The 18209-nt window shown below is 34.9% G+C and overlaps 1 protein-coding gene and 1 long non-coding RNA gene across 3 annotated transcripts in view; one reads left to right on the forward strand and one right to left on the reverse strand.

The window, feature by feature from the left end:
- Window positions 1-18209, reverse strand: part of BABAM2 (BRISC and BRCA1 A complex member 2) — a 561272-nt gene that overhangs the window by 432028 nt on the left and 111035 nt on the right. The window lies entirely within an intron of this gene.
- On the forward strand, window positions 73-3744 carry LOC127548708 (uncharacterized). The gene is made up of 3 exons (XR_007950455.1): window positions 73-1215; window positions 2225-2380; window positions 3119-3744. It is a non-coding gene; the product is annotated as an uncharacterized LOC127548708 (long non-coding RNA).

An 18209-nucleotide genomic window follows, 5' to 3' on the forward strand; every position in this document is an offset into this window, starting at 1 on the left:
CCAATAGAGCCAGAAAACAGAAACAGAAGAACTGAGGTAGGGCATATATATCATGCTTTTGGCACTCTATTAGGCCTGAAGAAACATCCATCTGAGGCCAATTCTAATCCTCCCAACCTCATATGGGACAGAATATTAGACTAATGAATCATGAATTACCTAGTATGAGTAGAATTCATGCCCAAGGCTTGTTTAGGAGTCCAGATCTCAGTGATACCATTTGAAATTAAAGGAGGACAAAAAGGTGAGCAATAAAGACATATAAGGAACAAAAGCCTGAAATGATTCTATATCTCAAAAGCAAGAAAATGCAGTCAAAGCTCTCTCAAAGCATAAGATAAACCAAATGAAAGTAAAAAAATAAAAACAAAAACAAAAAAACCAGAATAGAATATGACCTCCAGATAAACTAAAGAGTCTAGATATCTACAAATCAATATGACAAAGGAAAATTGTTTAACCTTTGATGAGGCAGAAGAACCTGTGGATTCCAAAGAGAGACTGGATCCACAGCAGTATGTTTCTGAAGAGTTTAAAAGGGAACTAGGAACTGTGAAAAAAATTTTGGTCTGAAGAAATAACTGGCAGAAGAGAAAAAACTAGACTCTACAATGGCAAATCTCATCAAAAAGAGAGAATATTTAATTAGAAACACAAATACAGGAAAATAAAGGACAAGCAGAAAAGCAAAAAAGTATCATTAGTATAAAATGTGATTTCCAAACAAGCAAAACATATTGCTTAAAAAGACAGGTCAAATGGAGCCAACTTAAAAATTGTAAGTATTACAGAAGAACACAAGACAACATTCCAGACTTGGAGGACATCCAGAGTAAATGCAGAGAGACACAAGATGGAGTACGGTGTGCAGAAACAAATAACAGGGAGGTCAGTATCAATGGATCTCAGAGCATACAAAAAAGAAAAAAAAAGGTGCAAGACTGGGGAGGTTAAAAGAACACCAGATTAAGAAGGGATTGGAAACCCAAACAAAGGAATTTACATTGGATCATAGAGGAAATGGGAAATCAATGGAGTTTATTGAATAGAAATGACAACATCAGACTTAAGTTTTAAGGAAGACTAATTTAACAATTGACTTGAGATCTTATGGACTGAGGAGTGCCTTGATACAGAGAAAATAATCAGAAGGATTTTGCAATAGTCCAGTAGATGAGAGCTCATGTGAGGTTGGACACAGTATCAGTGGAAAAAGTAGGTACACACAAAAGATAATGGGAAAGTTAAATTCATGGGAGTCGACAAAAGATTTGATATGGGGGATAAGGGAGAAAAGTAGATGACATCTAGTTTGTGTGCTTGAGTAATTGGAAGGATGGTGGCTTCCTTGACAATAAAAGGGAAGTCAGGAAGAAGGGATGATCTGGGAGGAAAGATAAGCTGAGTTTGAGAGATGTAGAGTTTAAGATGTCTACAAGTCCTCCTTCACAATATGTCTTATAGGCAGTTTCAGATGTAAGACTGGAAGTCAGCAGAGTGGTTAAGGATATATAAGATTTCAAAGTCATCTTCATATAATAACTAAATTCATGGGAGCTGATGAGATAACAAAATGAAAAAGAGTAGAAAAGGAAAAGAGGGCTTAGGACAGAAGTCTTTGGGAAGGGATGAAGGCACACATAGAACAACAATTTTGAAGAGCAAACAAAAGAGACTGAGAAATGGTCAGACAGATACAAGAAGAGCTATGAGAAAGTAATGGCTCCCCCTCTCTCCCAAAAGAGAGAGATGAAAGAATCTAGAACAATAACAGTGGCAAAGACAAGAAAAACAAACTTTTTAAAAGTATTAGATTTGGCAATTAAGAGATGGTTAGTTGTTATGGGCCAGAACTCTGAACTTGAAACAAAGGATTCTTACAAAAAAAAAAAAAAAAAAAAAAAGTCAGTGGAATTGATAAGAGACAATAGTTATCTAATTTAGCCTGATTCAGTATGATTGATTTACTCCTACAAGAAGATATTATGGGCCAGAACTTGAAACAAGGTACTAAGTGGAAGTGAGGAGATAATGGTTAAATCTAGTTTAGCACTGATTTAATCCTTTAACAAATAATGGTTTCCTAGTGATATAATGATTGATTTGTAGTCAGTGTGGGGCATATAAGCTAGAAGCCAGAGAGATTTAGAGACAAGGGAACAGAAGGCTGGAGGACAAGCCCTTGGACTCAGATTCATCCCATCTTACACCATCTTGGTGGCAGGTTCTCCTCCTTCGCTTCCTCACTGAAACTAAGACTCCAGAAGGCCTCCGGAAAACTAGCAGAGCCCCAAGAGAAGGAGATAGGACTTTGAAAGAGATAATAAAGGATTTGGACTTTAACACCTAACTGCACTTGTGGTGACTGCTGCAATGAAAGGTAGGTGGCCTCCAGAAACCCCAAGAAACCTCAACAGAGAACATTACATTTTGGAAAGAACATTACAGTTAATAACTTTGAAGAAAGCGATTTCAGTTGAATGATGTTTTCAGAAGCTAGACTGAGTTAGGAAGTAAGAGGAAAAGAAGTGGAAGCATTTATTGTTGAAAGCTTTGCCTCCTCAAGGAATTTAGTAACAAAAGGGAGATTGGATGATGCTAGCAGAGATGGATGGATCAAATGAGGGTTTTTGAGTAGGGAGTGATATAGGTGGGTTTCTGGACAGTAGAAAATATCTAAAAGAGGGAAATTAAAAATTAGTGTGGGTGGTAATTAAAGATTCAATCTTCTGTATGGATTGAGATTACTTGTGCATGTAAAGGGATTTATTTTGATAAGGAAAAGAATCATTTCTTCATATGAAACAGAAGTGAAGTAGAAGATAATAGTGGGAGAAATATAAATGATATAAAATGAAGAGTTATAAGGGAACTTTCAGTGAATGATCTTAATTTTTTTCAATGAAATATATGAAGCAACATTCTTAACTAAGAGGATGGAGGAAGTGGGAACCATGGGAAGCTTGAAGAGGGATGAAAAGCTTTTAAAAAGCTATTATGATAACTGGGACAGAGAACCGATATAGAGGTTACAATTAGGTTGAAATTATGTAATATAAATCTGTAGCAGATTCAATCATCATGGTTTTGTGATTTCCCCCCATCCCATCTTATTCAGCAACCTGTATAGAGAAGCAAAGGCAATAAAAAGAGGGAGAAGTAGCAGATAAAGATACAGGAACAAAGGATTCAACAGAAGAAAGTGAACATCTGAATTGATTCATCAAGGGGTCCAGATAGGTACAATTACTGTGTAATAGTGGTAGAAAGAAAACTTGAAGGTGACAATAGCTACAAGACTATTCTGACTTCCCCACCATAGGGAAGGCATGAGTGAAATAATTAGTACTATGCCATCAGGAAATAGTCAAGTCTCAATGATGGAATAAGATGGAATAATTGAAAAAAAAAAATGGAGGGGGCAGAAAAAAGTTTGTTATCTATGACTTTTGAGAGATTACAGGAAGAAGGAGGGGGGCATCTAGGGATATAACTTCAGGGTGGCACCTTAGAGGTTCAGTTGAGATAGGTGGAAATAAGAGAAAAAAAGGGAGGGAGTCAAGGAAAGCAGGCCTGAAGCAATGTCAAGAGACTGATTCAGAGAGACAAAGATTCTCCCCTCTCCCAGGTGGGCAAGACAACTTTATAGAGCTATACATATCCAGGAATACTACCACAAAGTCAACTTGCCATTTTATTTAATACTTTTGTTTTCTCACATATCCATTTGAACAGTCAAATGAGACGGCTATTGTTCTAATTCTAAAGGAAAAAAAAATAAATTATGATGGAATAATCTAAGTCTAAGAACTATATAAAATCAAATCTAAATACACTCATAGTTCAAGGGACTTGCAAAAGATCTTCCTTATTTTCCCCTCAATAAACTTTGTGAATATGGTTCCAGAAAACTAACAAGCTGCTGCTTCTAAGCCAACTATTTCTTATAATCTTGGAATTCTCACAAGGAAACAGCTAGTGTAACATGCCAGTATCACTATAGTCTGAGGCCAAAATCACTTTGTTTTGTAGCCAATTTCCTCTCAATACATTTTAGTCAAATTTCTTCAAATTATACTTGTACCATATTGGTTTTTATGGCAAAACTAAATTAAAGTTGGATGTAGAATATATATATATATATATATATATATATATATACATATATATATACATATACATATACATACACACACACACACAGATACACGTTAGTCAGTTACTATATGTATCCACAGAGATCTGTGTATGTAAAAAGCACTGAACTGCATCTAAATACAGGAGTCAGATTTTTTAAAGTTTCTGCAGAATGATATACAACAATTTCATCAAATTTAGGAGGAAGATATATATATAGGTCGTATATAAGTATACACACACACACACATGCACATATATACATATTCATAAATAGAAAAAAAGGTTTTTTTCCTATAATTTTGATAACCATATGCCTTTCACATATAGTTTGAGATTTCTTGTTCTCCAGTGAAATGTTATACAGCATTACACAGAAAATCTCTATTCATCATATTAGCTACATTTTAAAAATACAATAAGAATAGATTCAATCCCACTCCAATCAACATTTATTTAGCATCCAATGAACCCTAGACTATGTGCTGTCCTAGAATGCCATCAAATTACAAAGCAGAATTCAATTATGCCTGTCTCTGTGTTTGTGCCAAGGTGTATGGGTGATCAAAAATTATATTTAATCAAATTACAATGCTTTTTTGCCAAAATATGCAATTTTCTTCATATCTAAATAACTAATATTTTTAAAAACTGACATTTTAAAACCAACATTTTAATCTCACTGAGATTATGAATATTTTGATATTATGAATGAATGAAATATGTCAAATGGTCACTAAGAGCAAAGCATTGTACTAAGCATTAATGATACAAATAGAAAAATAGGAGAGTACTAACTTTCAAGTAACTTTATAACTATCAAGGGAAGACAAAACATGCAGGAACAAAATTTCAGTTTTAAATAAGACAGAAAGATCCCATAGTCCTAAGGGTACAATGCAGAACAAACCACTTCTTTAGTATTATTTCCATTAATAAAATCACATTCATTGAATTATTTGTAGATGCCAAGAATCCTGGTAGCGAAAACTATGTTTTTATTCATGACATTTTTTGGTTTGTTTGTTTGTTTTTACAAAAGCTGAGGAGGCCAATGGTGACTAAACTTTGGTGCACATGTTTGGCTACTGGTCAGCAAATAGTGGTAATGGCATCTAAGGTTCTGTTTTGAAAAGGCCTTAATTTATGAGATGATGCCTTCATGGGTTACAATGGAAGCTGAGCAGAGAAAAAGAAGGTATTACTTTAGCTGTTGCATTAATGACAGTCAGAAGTTACTGTTGACTTACTACCTTACACTACAGTTGACTTACCAGACTAAGGGTCAAGTTGTAAGGACAATTAAGTGATATTGGGATATTCATGATCCCAAGGTTCTTGGGCCCATTCTTCTATAGATAGTAACTGATCTACAATTGGTGTTGGTGGTAGCTAGAATGACTCTCCCTTTCTATACAAAAGTTGTAACATCGTCCTCTTCATCTCTTACTCACACAATAAAGGGTCAAATAACAAGTCAGCAATCAATAATTGTTTAGGCCACGCAGTATTCTAGGGAAGACAATACATAAAAATGAGTTAAAAAACAAGAGGGAATCAAGAGAAGGTACCCATATGGAACATGGAGCAAACCAAAGAATCAGGAATTGCTCTAGAAGAAAAGTAAAAGAGTAAGCATGGGGTTAGTATGGGCACAAAATAGAGATTCCAACTAATCACAGGATGAAGTAGGGATGAAGAGATTCTTCAGGATGAAAAATCCACAAAATATGAGGCAACTTCCAGGGTGAGAAGATTTCTAGAGGACAGAGAAATAGAAGAAGGGAGCAAAAAAGGAGGAGGGTGTAAAAAAGAAGAGGGAGAAAAGAGGGGAGTGGAATAAAGATCTTAAGTGATGTTTACGTAACTATTAGCCATCAAGGCAATGGGGTTCAAAAAATGAAAAAGTATTTGAGAAGTGAACAATCAGTTAAAAAGATAGCAGGCAACCTAAATATCAAAATTTACATCATAAAAACTTAAGAGAAAAATGGAAAAAGACACATTATAACAAGAACTAAATTTAGAGAAAATTCTTAACCAAGGGATAGAGGTAGGAATTCATGAAAGAGATAATAAGCAATTCTGATTATAAATTATTAAATTCTTGCATGAATAAAATCAATACATCTAGGGTAAAAAGGAAAATTGGGGAGGGAGGAGAAATCCTTGCATAAAGTGTCTGAAAAAATTCTGGATATCCTGGATATCCAAATATCCAAAATCCACTGGAAATTAAAGTAGATATTTAAGATAAAGAACTATTCTACCAAGAGATATTTTGTCAATTTTCAAAAGAATTATAATTTCAGAATGGAAAAAAAATGCAAGAGAGAATAAGAGAAATTCTATTGTTTTAAAAAAGATATCAATAAAAATTTTACTATTATTATCAACTGATTAAATAGTGTGCTATGGCTCAGTAGATAGAGCACCAGCCCTGAAATCAGGAGAATCTAAGTTTAAATATGGCCTTAGACACTTAATACTTCCTAACTGCGTGACCCTGGGCAAGTCACTTAACCCCAACTGCCTCAGGGGAAAAAATTAGTGAGCTGACAGATCTAAATGAAAGCAAAAGAATAGTGATTTTTATCAAAATTACTGCATTAAATTTACAATGACTGGAACACTGCAGAGGTTTCCTCTCAGACACTTCTCATGTCTTCTCATGCCAACAGTATATGACTTTAATATTTCCTACTTTTTACTTTTTGAGACTGGCCTTGCCCTCAGCTAATACAACTAAAGGAAATTATGGGTTGATGATATTTTTTAATATCATCATTGCTTCACAAAGAATAATAGGATCAGAATTGAAAAGTATCATAGAGGTCATCTGATACAAATTTCTATTGGCTTTTAAGGAATGTTTCCTACAATTATACTTGACAAGTAGCCTTCTAGCATATAAATTTGGTGTTCATGGAGAAAATCCATTCAGAGGATAACAGGATCAAAGATTTAGAATGTTAAGGTATGATGAATATTTATCTAGTCTAAGTACTTCATTTTACAGATGAAGAAACAGGCTCAAAGCTAAATGATTTTCCCAGGATCATATAACTAAAAAGGAGTAGGTTTTGAATACAGTCTTAACTCCAAGTATAGCATACTATCTACCACAATGTTGCTTTTTAATGCTTCCTCATTTAAGAAACATCTTTAAATTTCTAAAAGAATTTAATATTTTTCATCAGTGTAATTTCATGTATTTCACCATTTAACAAACTAAATCAATTTTGTGAGAGAAAAAGATGTTTGATTTTGGAAAGTAATATCTACCCCAAATTAGAATTGATCCAAGATTGTAACTATGAACTACAAGAATTTCATTGGATGGTCTTAAGGTTGAATTGGCAAATTTCTCATAGGCTTATTTGTAGGTTTAAAAATCTTGGCTCTTCAAGGCTTCTGTGGGGGCTGTAGTTTGGCATGCAATATCAGCCGGATGCAGAGAATTTTACTGAAACTGTTTTTAATGCTAAGGTTTTCTGCTTTTCAAAATGTTGGAAAAAACATACATTAGAACCGGGTTCAAAATTTGTAATAGTATTTTGCTTTTAAATATGCTCAAATCTATAGGCATCCAAATTCTAAAATAAAATAAGTTGAAAGATTAAAAAAAAAAAAAAAACTTTCAACCAGTATGTAAATTTAAACAAAATCCTAACAAACAACACAAACCTCTTAAAATTAAGAAGGGAATTCAAAAGATTTCAGTAGAACAACAATGAAAAGACAGGCTGTTTAATGATTTTGCTAAGCTGTGTTATTCCTGTATAATTCATTCCAGAAAGTTCAATCCAAGAAAAGAATTCATAGCAGTTACCACCTAGGTATCTTTCCCTTTAGTTGTTTCCCCAATATGCTTCTCCAAATCATGACCTAGCTAACATCATCACCCAAGATGTAATCTAGAATGGAATGATAGAGGAATTAGTAGGAAAGAGATCCCTAGGTAGTTTAAAGTAGGAAGTGGCAATCCCAATATTTAAAGACAAGAGAATTTTTGCCTTCCTTAAAGTCAAATGTAAATGGATTGAGCCCATTCATGAGGCAGTCAGAATAGTATATGAAGAACTGAGGTGCAAGCTCTCCCTAAAATTACCTAAAAAGTTACCTCTCAAAGAACCAATTGTGAAATTTGCCGCACTTTCTTACCATGCCAAAGTAGACACAAAGGAAACATCTGCTTGTTCTTCTTCAAAGACAAGTGATCCACTGGGTGACAAAGTGGAGAGAGTACTGAGCTTGGAATCAGGATGACCCCATCTTCATGAGTTCAAATCTAGTCTCAGATACTTCTTAACTGTGTAATACTGGACAAGTCACCTAACCCTGTTTGCCTCAAGTGTCCTCATCTGTAAAATGAGTTGGAGATACAGCAAACTACTCCACTATCTTTGCCAAGAAAAGTCCAATTGGGGTCACAGATAGTTGGAAATGACTGAAATGTATGAATATCAACAACTCTGTAAAATGTCAGGTCTATCATACACTCTATGCAGAATTTTGTGGGAGAATGTAATTTCAAGAACCCACTGGATCCACATACTATTGAGCTTAAAAAAGAGGGGGATAGAGGAAAAGGGAGAAAGAGAGAATACCTGCAGGAAACCTATATGAAGCAGGTGACGAGCAAAGATTCTAGACCTTGGCTGCCCAGGTTCTTTCCCTCAGCAATGTCTACCATCCTCCCTATCTATCTTTTAAATAACCACCCAAGTTTTGTTTTGTTTGGGGGAAAGGGGGGAGTGTAATGCCTTGTCTTTCCCCTCTTCTGCACAAAATTCTATATTATAAATAGCTTTTTTTAAAAATGAATTTGCTTGCCCATCTGCTTATCGCTTCCCCCTGAAGATCTCTGAACACTGCCATCTCTCCTGCCAAGGCACCCTAGGGATACCTGACCTTCCCACCCACCATGGACCTTTCCACCAACCTAGAACTGAATGTTCCCCTTCAGTTACAATGTAAGCTTCCTGAGATGAGGGACCGTCACTTTTCTATTTTTATTACCATTGTATTAATCATAGGTCATAAGTCAGAGCAAGTACTTAAATTTTTCATTCACTCATTCATTCATATGTGAAATAAAGGACTTCTGAACAGATTCAGACATACATCAGCCCTAAGAGTATAACGTAAAGTACTGGACCAAATATATATGATAAAAGTTATATTTCTCTTATATATTTGCACACACATGTAACCCAAAACTATTTCTGTGACCTTGATATGTGACCTTGAGAAAAGAAGCTACAAAAGGCATATATCAACATTTTTTGAATCCTCAACATCCTAAAAGTTAACATTTTTTTCTTCAAATTACTAACATAATAAAAAGATCCAATTCCTTAATAATCCATGAGAAGGAAAAAAATAAAAGTAATATAGAAAGAGAAATGTGTATCAACTTTTAAAAAACATTCATTAAGAATGAGTAAATGTTAGCTAGGGCTCCATAACCAGGCATTCCACGGATTTTTCCCAATCTATTTCTCAAATGATCATACAAATTCACAAGTGGAAAGACTTTAGAAGTTAGTTTCCCAAATCTCTTGTTTCCTTAAATGAAGTAGAAAGAGCTTTTACTGACTTAACCAAAGGCTAAGACTTTTAACTGCAAATTTAAGTTTCATGAACTTTTAAGTCCTATCTACTACTCATGCCATTCAGAAGGCAAGAGAAGTGAGTGGGAGTTATCAATAGTTGAAGTTAATCCAGATCAGGAGAGCAAGAAATTCCTTCATCTCCCAACTTAAAAGGCAGTCAATAGAGCTCCACTCATTTTGTTCACTATGTATTATATGAAGGAAATAGGAAGCAACCAGAGTTTACTGAATTTGGAATAGGGGGAGAGGTGCAATGAGAGAGTGTATGACATGGTTAGACCTACTTCTTAAGAAAATCAACTTTGCAGTTTTGCAGAGGATGGATGAGAGTCACCTGAGGCAGAAAGTTCAACCAGAAGACTATTCTATCAATTAAAATACTAAGAGGATGAGATCCTGAACTAGTGTGGTGACTAGGTGAGCAAGGAGATGATATGACATAAATGAAAGATAATGTGAGATAAAAATAACAAATATGGGGGGAGGGAAGGAAGAGTTAGATATGTGGAATGAGAGAATGGGGTGGAGGATAACCCCAAGATTGTAAAATTGAATTATTGGGAGAATAGTGATACCTTCAACATTAAAAGGAAAATTGTGTAGAGATGAGAACTGGGGAATAAAAAAAGGGGGGGGGGGAAGAATTCATATTTAGATAAAGTTTATCTGAGATGTCTATAAGAAATCTATTTAATAATATCAAAAAGCCAATTGGTAACACTTGATGAAAGGTCAAAAGGAAAAAACACAGCCTGTGGAAGCTGATGAGACCACTAAGTGAAGGAAAAAAGTGCCCAAAGTCAGGTCTGGAAGATACTATTCATAACTGTAGTATGAATATAAAGTTGAACTAGAAAAGAAAAGTGAGAAGGAACAGGTAAACACACAGGAGAAGAACCAGGAGAAAGTTGTATTTTGAAAAGCTAACAGAAAGTATACAGGAAGAGAAAGTTATGAACAATGTCAAATGCTTCGGAGAAGTCGAGGGTCAAGACTGGGGAAAGGCCATCAGATTTAACAAGAAATTACTGGTAATACTGGAGAAGGTAATTCAGCTGAATGCCCAAGTTACAGAGAGTTCAGAAAAGCAAAAGCAGGAGCACTAGTTGTTAGATTGAAAACTCCTGTATTGCAGGATTTGTTTTTTACCATTCTTTGCAATCCTAGCACTGAGCACATTGTGCATGGCATAGAGGACACTTAGTAAATGCATATAGCCTAATTGACTAAATGCACAAGTTTCTTGAGAAATTTAAAACAGAAAGCAGAAAATGGAGAGATAAATATAGATGTCCATATCTATATAATATCTACCTGAAGAGATAGAAATATACATCTATGTATGTACATCCTCCCTTTTATAGGTAAACTCCTTAAGATGGCTTTCTCATGTGTGTATGTTTATACATAAATGTATGACACAAATCTACACACATGTAATATATATATATTGTTTGTATAAGAATGTGTATAGTTCATACTCACTTTTGTAGCTAAATTCCTTTAAAAAGCCTAACTATGTATACACATACACACACAAACACACACACATTTAAGAAAGGCAATACAGGAATACTTCACAGATAATGAGGTTTTGTTTCCATATCACCACAAAAAAGGAAATACTGCAATAAAGTAACACATTTTTTTTGTTTTCCCAGTGCACATAAAAGTTATGTTGATACCACATCATAGTCTACTAAGTGTACAACAGTATTATGTCTAAAAATTGTGTATCTTTCAATTTTAAAATATTTTATTGCTAAAAAAGCCTAACCATCATTTGAGCCTTCAGTGAATTATAATCTTTTTACTAGTGAGGAGTCTTGCCTTGATGTTGATAGTTTATGACTGATCAGGATGGTAGTTCCTTAGGGTTAAGGCTGCTGTGGCAATTTCTTTAAAATAAAATAATTAAGTAGGTTGACTCTTCTTTCACTATTTTCTCTATAAGAGATGATACTGTTTGATTGCATTTTACACACAGTAGAACTTTGAAAATTGGAATCAATCCTCTAAAACACTGTCGCTGCTTTATAAATTAAGCTTATGAAATATTCTTCAACACTGTAATATCTCAAGAATAGAGAGACCTGAGGGGAGAGGAAGATAAATAAGGGAATGGCCAGTCAGCAGTGCAGTCAGAAGACATATAACATTTTTATCACCTTCATGGTTCATAGTAGCCCAGAACAATTACAATAGTAATATGAAAAGTCACTGGTCAAAAACCATTATAACATTGCAAAAATAACCAAAATGGAACAGAGAGACAAAATGTGAGCACATGCTGTTGAAAAAATGGCACTGATAGACTTATTCAATGGAGAGTTGCCAGAAACCTTCCATTTGTTGCTAAAAACAACAAAATCTACAAAGCACAATAAACCAAAATGCAATAAAAAGGGAAACCCTATATCATATATGTGTAAAAACACACACAGATATATGTATATGTATACCTCTCCCTTTATGGCTAACCTCCTTAAGATAATTATACAGAGTAATTTTAATGACTTAGCCAAGAGCAAAACTTTTTTCCCACAACTTCTTTGTTTTGTGAATCTTTGACCTTTTCTATCACTGTCCACTCAGAAGTTATCCAACATATGTTATATGTATTTCTTTCTCTCTCTCTTTCTCTATCTCACATACACAGAACAGAGACATATTATACACAAATATGTATACACACATACATGTCAGCTAGTGAGGATCTAAGATCAAGTGAAAGTTTTTTAAACTACAGGAATAGGCATGGGAATGTTTAAAGGCTGCAGAGACGTCAGTATAGATAGGAAAGACTGAATTTTGAGAATTGACATGATAATGGGGGCATTTTAGTAGAAAAGACAAAAGGGAATATGATCAAGAGTACATGTGAAAGGACTGGCTTTTGCAAAAGGGCTACTTCTTCATACAAGGCTAACATGAATGAAGAGATAGTGAGAATGCCAGTAATGTGACATAAAAAGTTATCAATAAGGGGCCTCAATTTGGGAGGTGAAGTAGAAGATATAGTTTTCATCCAAGGCTTTGGAGAAGAGGGTTATAATGGAAGATGTGATAAGAGGTGAAAAGATTTAGAATAGCTGCAAGAGTGAGTGAAAAACTAATTAGGAAGGAGTACAAAGAAGGATTATCTTGATTTAATAAGTATTTAGTTGAAACATAATATGAACTTGTAGGGGACTTGATCAATAGAGCTCTGTGCCTTCTAGTTTTCTTCAACAGAAAATGAATAGGAGAGCAAAGGACATTGATGGTTCAAATAATCTAGAGTTGGAGTATGACAAAGTATAATTGGTAATAGTAAAAGTGGGAAGGGATCTGAACATATTAGAAAATGAAGAATTAAACATTCTCCTTGAGATTAGTAAAGAAGGTCTCATCAGAACTGGCTCAAATAGGAAATAAAATACTTAATAGTGGTATAGAAATCTATCTTACTGTGCAAGAAAACAGGAGGAGAACGGGATATGAGAAGTGGGGATGGGTGATAAAAAAGAGGGCATATTAGGGGAGGAGTGATCAATAGCAAAAGTTTTGAGGAGAGACAGGATGAAAAGAGAGATGGAAAAATGGGAAGAAATACACATATAACTTTTCTAGAAACATTTCAAAGTTCATGGACATGGAAAGGTAACATTCATAGAGATGGCAACATAGGAAGTATGACTATCTGTTTATAGCAAAGGTGGCAAAAGAAATGGCCATGGGAATTCAAATGAATGGATAAACCCTTCCTCTACTTTTTGCATTGAACTTCCTATTCAGCTCTTCTTCAAAGAATACCTAAGCTTATTTCAAAGCACAACTGAGAAATAATTTCTTACCAGGTCTTTCCTGGTGCTGGGCTTCCGTCCCCAATTGTTAAATTAGTTGTTCTCTCCTTCTTAAAATTGTTTTGTGTTACTTTGGACATGCTTTGTACTTATTGGTACATGAACTCCCACAGGGGAACCCAGATTTTTTGAGAGAAGGGACTTTGAATTTTGTCACTGTATTCACATTATCCAGCGCAGAGCCTTTCACAAAGGAGACACTTGATAAATGTTGAACTGAACTGAGCCCTATATTTGGATAGATTTGGAACTGGCTAAATAACTAGACTTGAAGGAATTAACCAGTAGAGTGTTTCCAAGTATTTGAATTGGTCTTTTTTTATTATGCATTTTCAAAATAATAAAGACACAGATAACACACTTGCCAATCTGCAGATAATAATGGTGGACAAGACTCTAAAAAGATCTTGGCTATCGAACTAGATGAAGTAGTACTGTAATGAGTTCAAATTCCTACCTCAGACAGTTTTTAACCATGTGATACTGGGTAAGTCACTTGACCTTTCTGTGCCTCATTTTCCTTATCTATTAATAACATGTAAAATACTTTTCAAACCTAAAAATTCTACATAAACACTAGCAACATAAATGCTAGTTGGAACACTGAATTAAATCTAATAAGATTAAACATAATAGGGACAAAGAAAAAATTTTATAAAAAATTATTTTAGATCCTTACCAAAAAATCATTCCTACAGCAACTCCTGACCAGGACACAGTCTTAGTGTCCCAATTTAGATCCCAATTTCTGTGGGGCTATAATACCATATTACAGTTTGATTTTTACCATCCACTCTTTTCTTGCATAGCTTGATTTTGTTTTAAATTTTTTATGACAATGTAATGTTCTCTTCTATAAAATATAATGCTTTCTGGGAGCAGATTTCTTAGAGGGCTTCTGGAGGTGTTAGAATCCTAGTGTTAACTCAATGGAATTGATACAATGCTTGTGTTCACACCTTTAGAGAGCTCATATAATCAAGAAGTATTTAAGTACTCATTGGAGTTCACAAGTAGGGGAGATTCACAAAGTTAACTTTGTAAATTTATGAATTCACACCTTCCTTAATCCCTCCCTTGGAGGAGGAGTCAACCTTTTACACCCACACTTTGGCACCCTGAACATGAGACTGATTTCAGTAGAAAAGACTCTGAAAAGTCTCCTCCACCCAGAAATTAGAGTGAGTACAACAAAGAAATTTTGTTAAAAGAGTTAAAGTAGAATTTCCACGAAGATGGGACAGATATTTAGAAAACAGCCTTCTGTTTCTGTTCAAGGAAAATGTTTAGAGAGCATTGTCAAGGTTATGAAAAGCCAAAGTTTGATTATAATTTTGCAGCAGATCACTGAACTTTTAAAAACTGTAAAGTACATTTGCCCTTGTTTCTCTATGGAGAAAGAATGAGATCTAGAGGAATGGAAATTAATAGGAGAGGATCTTTGTCAATTCTATAATAAAAATGGACCTGACTCAATTTCCAAAGACATACTTAATACATATAATTTAATACAAATGGCTTTAGGAAATTTTATAAGTGTTAAAATAAGGAAAAAGAAGAAAGAGCAAGAAGGGGAAGTGCCAACTAAACTAGGTGAAAAGCAGGAAGAATCAGATAAGAATGGAGTTAAGTACAATTCTGAGTGTGATACTTCACAGCAGGAGAAATTAGATCATTCCACATCTCATGACCCTCCCCCCTCAACTAACCCTTCATGGGTGGAAGAAGAAGGGGGAGGAGAGAGGCAAAAACACAATCAGCATCTCCTGTGAAGCAGAATATGACAAGATTAGAAAAAGCATTAATTAAGACAAAAATGAAGGAGAAGATATATCTGATTTTATAAATGCATATCCTGTGATTGAAAAGCTTGACTCTTCAGGTCAAAAAGAGAGAAAATACACTCCTTTTAATTTGGAAAAAATTAAAGATTTGAAAAAGGGTTGCACTAACATATCTTGTATCTAGGATATACTGTGGCATATTTAACATGTATAGGACTGCTTGCTATCTTGGGGAAGGGGTGGAGGGAGGGAGGGGAAAAATCGGAACAGAAGCGAGTGCAAGGGATAATGTTGTAAAAAAAATTACCCTGACATGGGTTCTGTTAATGAAAAGTTATTATAAAATTTTTAAAAATTTTAAAATTAAAAAAAAAGAAAGAAAAAGGGGTGCACTCTTTATGGGGCTACATCCTCTTATATTAAGCTGTAACTAGATAATTTGTTTTATGAAATCTTAACCCCGAATGACTGGAAATCTATAGCAAAGACATGTTTAGAACCTGGATAAAATTTATTGTGGCTTTCGGAGTATCATGAATTGTGTAGGATTCAAGCCCAATGCAACAGGCAAACAGGAGCTATTGGACAAATCATTTTGACCAACTAGCTGGTGAAGGTCAGTATGGAGAGAATTCAGAACAGATTTATTATCCCATAACAGTGTATGAGCAAATTTCTAAGGCTGCAATAAAAGCTTGGCATTCTCTCCCTGAACAGAAAGATGGATATAAAGCCTTCACAAAAATATAGCAAGGTCCCAATGAACCTTTTGCTGATTTTGTGAGATGCTTGCAAACAGCTGTAATAAGAACCATTGGAGATAATGCTCCACAGAAATAATGACTAGACATTTGGCTAAGGAAAATGCCAATGAAGTTTGCAAAAGAATTATATGGAGACTAGACAAAGATGCTCCTTTAGAGGAGATCATAAGACGCTGTGCCACAGTGGGCACAAATGTTTATTATACCCACACTATGATGAACATGGAAAGACAGGGTCCCTCTTGGCAAGGTACTTCTAGAGAAACTCATAGATGTTTTCAGTGTGGAAAAGTTGGACATCTAAGAGTCCAATGTAGATATGGAGATAGAATGAGAAGACAAGATGAGAGAATAAAACCCAAAACCCCATGTCCAAAATGTAACCGAGGTTTTCACTGGGCCTCTGAATGTAGATTGACCCAGAGAAATGAGAGGCAAGGCCCACTTCCAAGGTATCAATCAAAGGACAGGTGGGGCATGATAGCAGCTGAGGTTACACCCAGAGAGTCTTTAGAAGGTCAGGACTCTGATGTGATCAATCACATAGTCACATAGTAGGAAGAGATTACAGTTGGGGAGAATACAGGCCTTTTAACCCAACACGGCAGTGTCCAGTGCAAACAGCTCCAATGTGGAGGCAGCCTTCTTTTCAATTCAGATTAATAATCACTTCAAATGCAGCCAGGATTTAAAGTCCAGTCCTTTATTGTCTCTTCCAAAATAGCCCGGTTAGCTTTCTTAGAGGCCTATCTCTCTCCTTGGTTCCAAGAGCTCTTGCCGCTAGTCCTTTGTCTCTTCCAGTTTCAGCCTCTAGCTCCCTCTAAATCCGAAGCCTCCAGCCAGCACAAAGGTAGAAGTTGGAATGAATCTGTCTAGCCTCCAAGAGTGGACTCTTCCTCTAGTAGGCTCCTCCTCTTGTGGGCTTGTCCTTCTGACCTGTGAATCTCCTGGACTTGTGAATCTCACACTGAATCCAGGCTCTGAATCTCCCCAAGTGCTCCCAGTAGGCTTGTCCTTTTATATGTTCTTTTAGAGGTGTGAACTCAAAAGTTGACTTCTTCTCCAAGAATGAGATTGTGGGCTTCTAATTTGTGAATCTTCTCCACTCCTCTCTGACTTGTGAATCTTGTAGAACTCCAATGAGTATTAAATACATTAGTGAGCTAGAGAACTGTTAAGTACCATGCTAAATTAGATAACTGACTTAGCACCTTGTAAGAATTCTAATATGACAAGCCTTTGATATAAAGAAATGAGCATGACTGAAAGCTAATGATTCAGATACTATCATAATTTTCTACTTTCAAACCCCTCTAAAACTTTCAAACTTTTTCATTTTAGAAATTCAAGAACAGATGTGGCTGTCTTGCCTAGTTAGAAAAGAACTGGCGATATATGGCCCATTAAGAAAATTAGGAAAAAACTAGTAACACTTTAGAGTCAATTGAAATTTGAAAAGAATTTTTTAAAATATTAAAATAAGAAAACTCAGACTTACTTCTCTGGATACAACACATAACTAATAATTAACTATACTGGAAATATCTAATGTTAATGGAAGGAAAAAAGATGGCTCTTTTTATAAACATCTAAATTGTTATGGTAATCAATGACAAAAAATACAGTCTCCTAATTTGGGGTTATCAGTCAAAAATCTCTCTGCTCCAATCTAATCTGCAAAGTGCTATCAAATCAGTCTACTCAAGATTTACCTTTTAATCATACTAATATTTTTTCCTTGCTTACAGAACAAAGTCCAAAATTATAAAATTGTTATTCAGGGCCTTCTATGATCAAATGTTCACTTCCAATTTCATTTCTAATTATTCTGTTATTTGAAAACCTCTGCTCCAATAAAAATGATTTATTCATAGTCCTCTAAATACATCTAATACTTTCAATACTCTGCTTATGGTTAATTTCCAAATCTGAAAGGATCCCTCCTGTCTGCTTATAATCCAAATCATTCAAAGCATACTATATATTCCATATCCTTCCCAAAGTCTCTGAACAATACAAATATGTGATTTTATAATATATTTAATTAAAAGAAACAATCAT

This window comes from Antechinus flavipes, chromosome 2 (assembly GCF_016432865.1).
Source record: "Antechinus flavipes isolate AdamAnt ecotype Samford, QLD, Australia chromosome 2, AdamAnt_v2, whole genome shotgun sequence".
Classification (NCBI taxonomy): Eukaryota; Metazoa; Chordata; class Mammalia; order Dasyuromorphia; family Dasyuridae; genus Antechinus; species Antechinus flavipes.